This window comes from Colobus angolensis, unplaced genomic scaffold (assembly GCF_000951035.1).
Source record: "Colobus angolensis palliatus isolate OR3802 unplaced genomic scaffold, Cang.pa_1.0 Scaffold88, whole genome shotgun sequence".
Lineage (NCBI taxonomy): Eukaryota > Metazoa > Chordata > Mammalia > Primates > Cercopithecidae > Colobus > Colobus angolensis.
The window spans coordinates 5249672-5255719 of NW_012122709.1; the positions used below are offsets into that span (position 1 = coordinate 5249672).

At 51.3% G+C, this 6048-nt stretch overlaps 1 protein-coding gene across 1 annotated transcript in view; it reads left to right on the top strand.

The window, feature by feature from the left end:
* Positions 1-2975: 2975 nt before the first annotated feature.
* The window catches only part of SLC7A7 (solute carrier family 7 (amino acid transporter light chain, y+L system), member 7), a 47246-nt gene continuing 44173 nt past the window's right edge, over positions 2976-6048 (top strand). The window contains exon 1 of the mRNA XM_011930901.1: positions 2976-3149. The gene's annotated coding sequence lies outside the window, so the exon portion shown is untranslated. The remainder of the gene's footprint in view (positions 3150-6048) is intronic.

The window sequence follows — 6048 nt, forward strand, 5'->3', positions numbered from 1 at the left end:
CTGCCCCCCCCCCACAAGGGGCTTCCCGTCTGGGGGCCCTACCCAGATTCAGCTAAGCATCTCCGGGCCGGAGGCAGTTGTGGCCAGGGGTTGGGGCTGTCGCCCCGACCCCTGTCTGGCAGCGAGCTTATGCGGGGTTGGGAGGGAGGGAAGAGGAAGCTGAGCGTTCATGGGGTGGACGACCAGTCTCTAAGGGTGTCCGCGGTCATTTTCATTTCCCCGCAGCAATCCAGCTGTGCGGGAGCGAGGAGCGGACAGGGGAGCGGGTTGCGAGGCCATGGTGCTTGGACCTTTGCGCCCTTCGCCTACACCCACCACAGCCCCCTCTTCTAGCACTTCCTAGAGTCCGGGGAAGGGCGGGGGCGGTTTGGCCAGGTGGAGGGAGCGGAAGGGACGCCTGTTGGGGTGAGGTCCTGGTCCCCCAAGGCAGAGCTCGAGTCGGCCCCCACAGCCAGACCTGGGCCTCGGGGGCGACCCTGTTCTTCAGAGGGGTAATGAAGGCGGACAGTGGCTGGGTCCGAGCCTGGGAAGGCGTTGTCCTAGGACCGCAGACTGGGGACCCAAAAGAAGGAGGGAAATAAAAGGGAAACAAATGGCAGGGGCCCGGAGAAAGCGAGGGTGGATTGGGGGGTGGGGATGGGAGAAAGGGACAAAGGTGAGTGAGGCCAGCAGGTTGGGCGGGGGCGGAGAGGGGGATGGGAACGGCCAAGGCCTAGGCCAGCGAGGATCGCGGGCTAGGGGAGAGCTTTTCCGGGGAAGACCAGCGGGCGGGGCGCATGGTGGGGAGTTGAGTGTGTGCTTCGAAGTTCCGCTGTAGAGCCCACTTGCATATGCATGAACCTGAGCGTTCGCCTCCCTCGGCCTTTTCCTCCTTTGCCCTTCACCCTTTCGCAGCTGTAGCACTTAGCTCTCGCCATCTCCACGCCGCACCCAGACCGGTCACCTGAGCCTGGGTGTGAGGTAGAGCAGACAAGAATTTCCTGGATCCAGGGAAAGAGTGTTAGATGATAGGCTTTTTGTTTTGCTTTGCTTTTCCCATTAATGAAACAAAAGTCCGTTTCAAATCATTCTAGGCCTCCCAGTAAAACCGTGAAAACCATACTTTCTTCTTTGCCTTTAACGTATTACTGTCTAAAAGAGTACCTCTGGGTACTCCTTGCTTAGGAGCCAGAGCCGCAGCCAAACAGGAGGGGCCTGGAGAGCAAATTCAAGGACATGCCCAGGAGCCTAGCCACTTGGGAAATCAAATAAATAACATAGTTCATTCATTCATTTATTAACCCAGCAAACATTTATTAACTGTCTATGTGAGCCCTGCTCTGCGGGGATACAGTGGTGAACAAAGCTCTTGTGATGCTTACATTCTAGTGGGGGTGGTGACAGCAAACAAATGACACCGCGAATGGACAATATCACTGGGAAGCATGTTCCAGGCAGGGAGAACAGAAATTGCAAAAGCTGTGAGGCGGGAGCGTGCTTGCTATGTGGTCACAGCAGGGAAGCCAGTGAAGCTGTAGTGGAATGAGGAAGACAGCACGGGGGCCCATGCAGGCAAGGACAGCTTCCTCTTCCTAGGTCTTCCCTCACAACTTGGACCCGACCCCAGAGTGCAGTTAAGGGGCCGGCAAGTTGGGTAGCAGGCTGAGAGTGTCTAAAGGATACTAAATTATCTTTGGAATAATTCAGGTATTTGATGCCAGTGTACTATGATTTCTGTGTCTTGGTGAAATAGGAGTTGGCTTTCATCCACATAGACTTATTGACAACTCCTTACCTGGACCACTTGTGTCTGGAGTAATTTTGCAACAGACAGGTGCAAATTGCAGGGTGTAGCCCAGGGACCAGCCAGCTGACAGTTGCTTAAAGGCATTAGTCACAGTTGTAATTCCAAAAATGCGTGATGCACTGTGAAGTGCTGCTCCCTGAGGGCAAGAAATTTATACTATTATCTGCATTTTAAGTGGTTTACTATGCTTACCAAGAAGTTGTTTGCTTCAGAAGATTGCATGTGATGAATTTCTTCTTTTTTTTTTGACTGGAGTGCTCACTGCAACCTCTGCCTCCCAGGTTCAAGCGATTCTCCTGCCTTAGCCTCCCAGGTAGCTGGGATTACAGGTGCCCGCCACCATACCTGGCTAATTTTTGTATTTTTAGTAGAGACGGGGTTCCACTATGTGGGCCAGACTGGTCTCAAACTCCTGACTTTGTGATCTGCCCGCCTTGGCCTCCCAAAGTGCTGGGATTACAGGCGTGAGCCACCACGCCTGGCTGATATGTAATAATTTCTAATTTTGAATATAAAGAGGCTTACACAATTTGTATTCCAGGCAAATTGGTATTTCCCCCACCTCTGCTAAGTAAACGTTCGACAGATGTTTAAATAAAACTGGTTTGAAGGGATGCCAACTCATTAGTCTGCCCAGGGTGCCATGGCCCAGTTGGCTCTTACCTGGTGACACACATCGATATCACCTGAACCAATCAGAGATCTCAGCTGTGAGTGAGCTTGCTTGGTGTCTAAATGCGCTTGGCTGTCCTCCTATAAGTGGTCTTCCTTGGCCTGCATTACCTCCCTTGGCTTGCTTTAGGGGCTGAAATGGCACTGACACTCTTGAGATGGGACTGCAAAGTTTCCTTCTCCTGACCATGGGATCGTATCCCCTCTGCAGGACTAAGGATAGTACATGAGTGGGAGATGATTAGGAAATGGAATGAGGGGAGTTGCAAGAGGCATCAGAGGTCACTATCAATGGAGGGGAAAGCTTAAATGCTCAGTAAATGTAGGGCAACAAGGAAGAGGGGGGTGGGGCTGAGGGAGGGAGGAGAAGGAGCTGAGACTCAGGTATTTGGTGCCAGTGTAGTGGAGAAGGTGCCTGGAGGCTGGCAGGCATTGAGGTCCTCTGGGTCTGACCAGGCAGTCCCAGCTCCAGCCCGTCCCCTGGCCCCTCCCCGCTGCCGGCCAGAGTCACACATGTGTTTTCCTGTTTTCCATTTCAGTCCCCGTTACCCTCTGCTTTTTCTGCTCCTCAGAGTCAACAGCTGCTGCAGCGTGAGCCATACCGTTGGTTCTCCTAACTAGCACCTTCCCCTCTCCCTTGACTGAGCTGGTAGCCCCTCCTCCCCGCACCTGCCCAAAGGTCACTGGACAGGTAAGAGGTGGGAGAGGAGGGACAATGGGTGAGAGGGGAAGTGCAGGAGGAGGATGGAGTGAGTCCTAAAAATCGACTGAATGGAGACCCAAGAGCCTCCTGTTTCTTGATCCCAGCCGTGTCCCTCCCTGGGCTGAAACTTCTGCCCAGAGACTTCAGCCCTTCCTTAATGGAAGCCCTGGCCACAGGAGTAAACAATTTCTTTTTTGTTTCACCTTTTCTTTTTTTAAGAGACTGTCTTAGCCACAGTAGAATATAGAAAAACAAACAGAGAACTGGGGAGGGAGGAGCTGAGCTTCTAGCTTGGAGTGATGGGGAAATCTAGTCATACCAGAGTGTATCTGTTTTCTGTTTCTGTTGTTAGGGGAGGCAGCACAGACTGGTTGGAGCCAGGAAGGCAGGACATGGGGTCTCTGGGAGAGAAAGTGTGTTCTTACAGTAGCTCCCTGAGCTCAGCTGAGGAGCCAAGACCCCAAGTTATATGCTAGTTCCTGGAGGAAGTGTGTTTTGGTGTTGCCATTCGAGGGTGAGGTTAGCGTGAGGGGCTCCACTGACTGTTCTGCCCAGCACTGCATACTGGAGGCCCTGCTGCTAGTTTCTGAATCAAATTTCTTCCACAGGCTGTAGGATGAGTGTGTTGTCCTGTAATCTTCACTGGGTGTTCAGAGATGAATGCATCTCAGACAGGGAAAGACAACAAGGGCTGCTGTTATCTTATGGGCTTGCTCATGTAAAACCTGGGGTGGGCCGGGTGCAGTGGCTCACACCTGTAATCCCAGCACTTTGGGAGGTTGAGGTGGGAGGATCATGAGGCCAGGAGTTCGAGACCAGCCTGGCCAACATGGTGAAACCCCGTCTCTACTAAAAATAAAAAAAATAAAAATTAAAAATTAGCTGGGCATAGTGGTGGGTGCCTGTAATCCCAGCTACTAGGGAGGCTGAAGCAGGAGAACCCGGGAGGTGGAGGTTGCAGCGAGCAGAGATCGTGCCACTGCACTCCAGCCTGGGGGACAAAGCAAAACTCTGTCTCGGAGAAAAAAAACCCCCAAAACCCAACCCCCCCCCCAAAAAAAAAGAAAACCTGGGGCAGAAGAGCCCCTCTGGGAGAGCCTAGGGGTGTTGTTGGTCCCAGGCTGCCTGAATGGTGGAAACATTACCCTAAGACCCGGGGTCTTAGGGAGAAATGTGAGCTGCCAAAGATGGTGCCTTCTTGTCCAGGGTGCTAGGTAGTGGTTGAGAAAAGACAGGGGCTTCATGCTGTCTATGAATGGCAGCCTCCCTTGCCTAGTTTGCATGGGCAGGCTGAAGTAGGTTAGAGTCCACTAGCACTTCCTGGTGCTACCACTAGGGCATGCTGTTTGCTGGAGTGCGGGTTTTACCCCCAGCAGATTTCTGTCTCAAAATTCCACGGATAGGACTTCACTTTTCAGATGCCACCAGTCAGGAATGAAACCCTGTACACTTCTCTCTCCATTCCCCCTCACAGTTTTCCCTTCCTTTGTCCCTCCTTCCTTCCTTTCTTTTACGTCATATTAGCACACATGCCCACCCCTTGGTGCCAGTGAATTTGGTCTTAAAAGGGCAGGCGTGATGATGTGTTTGTGTTTTCTTTTGTTTGCTTTAGAAGTGGGCACCCTAGCAATAGCAGCACTGCCAAGAGGACTTGTAATCACCTCTTATCCCTGCAAAGAATGAGAAAGGGGAGGGGCAGCCAGGAAGGAGATTAACAAACTTTATTGGAGCCTTTAGGCTATAGACTGAAGGATGACAGAGGCTTTCTTTCTTTTTAATCTAGTCTGATTACATCTTCCCCCAGGTAATTCATGTAGGTCATTCCTGTCCAAAAGCAAGGTCTAAGGTGGTGCCGGTGGCTCATGGCTGTAATCCCACCACTTTGGGAGGCAGAAGGAGGTGGATCAGTTGAGGCCAGGAGTTCAAGACCAGCCTGGCCAACATAGCGAAACTTCATCTCTACTAAAAATACAAAAATTAGGCTGGGCACGATGGCTCATGCCTGTAATTCTAGCACTTTGGGAGGCTGAGGTGGGCGGATTGCCTGAGTTTAGGAGTTTAAGACCATCCTGGTCAATATGGTGAAACCCTTACTCTACTAAAAACACAAAAGATTAGCTGGGCGTGCTGGTGTGCACCTGTAATCCCACCTACTTGGGAGGCTGGGGCAGGAGAATTCCTTGAACCTGGGAGGCGGAGGTTGCAGTGAGCCGAGATCATGCCACTGCACTCCAGCCTGGGCAACAGAGCAAGACTCTGTCTCAAAATAAAATAAAATAAAACAAAATAATAAAAATACCAAAATGAAAACACAAAAATTAGCCAGGCGTAATCCTAGTTACTCAGGAGGCTGATGCATGAGAGTTGCTTGATCCAGGAGGTGGTGGAGGTTGCAGTGAATCAAGATCGTGCCACTGCACTCCAGCCTGGGTGACAGAGTGAGACCTTCTCTCAGACAAACAAACAAAAAATAAATAAAATAAAATAAAATAAAAGGAAGGCCTAGAGACTAGGGCAGGCCAGGGGGATGGGGAGATGGAGAGATAGTATACTTGTGTGATTAAGAGTGTATGAGCTCTGGTGATTCCATGAGATGATGTGCTTAAAGTCCTTAGCAGTGTGTCTGACCCAGGTAAGTGCTCAATAAGTGATAGCAATTATTATTACAGGAGCATTTTGGAGAAAAGGATAGTCTCCTCCAGAAGGATTTCAGATCACTGTGAAGCCTGTCTTGGGAGAAGCATGATCTCTGGGAACGCTCACACCAGAATCCTCCTCCTAGATTAAATTAAAAGTTTGCCGGGCGCGGTGGCTCAAGCCTGTAATCCCAGCACTTTGGGAGGCCGAGACGGGCGGATCACGAGGTCAGGAGATCGAGACCATCCTG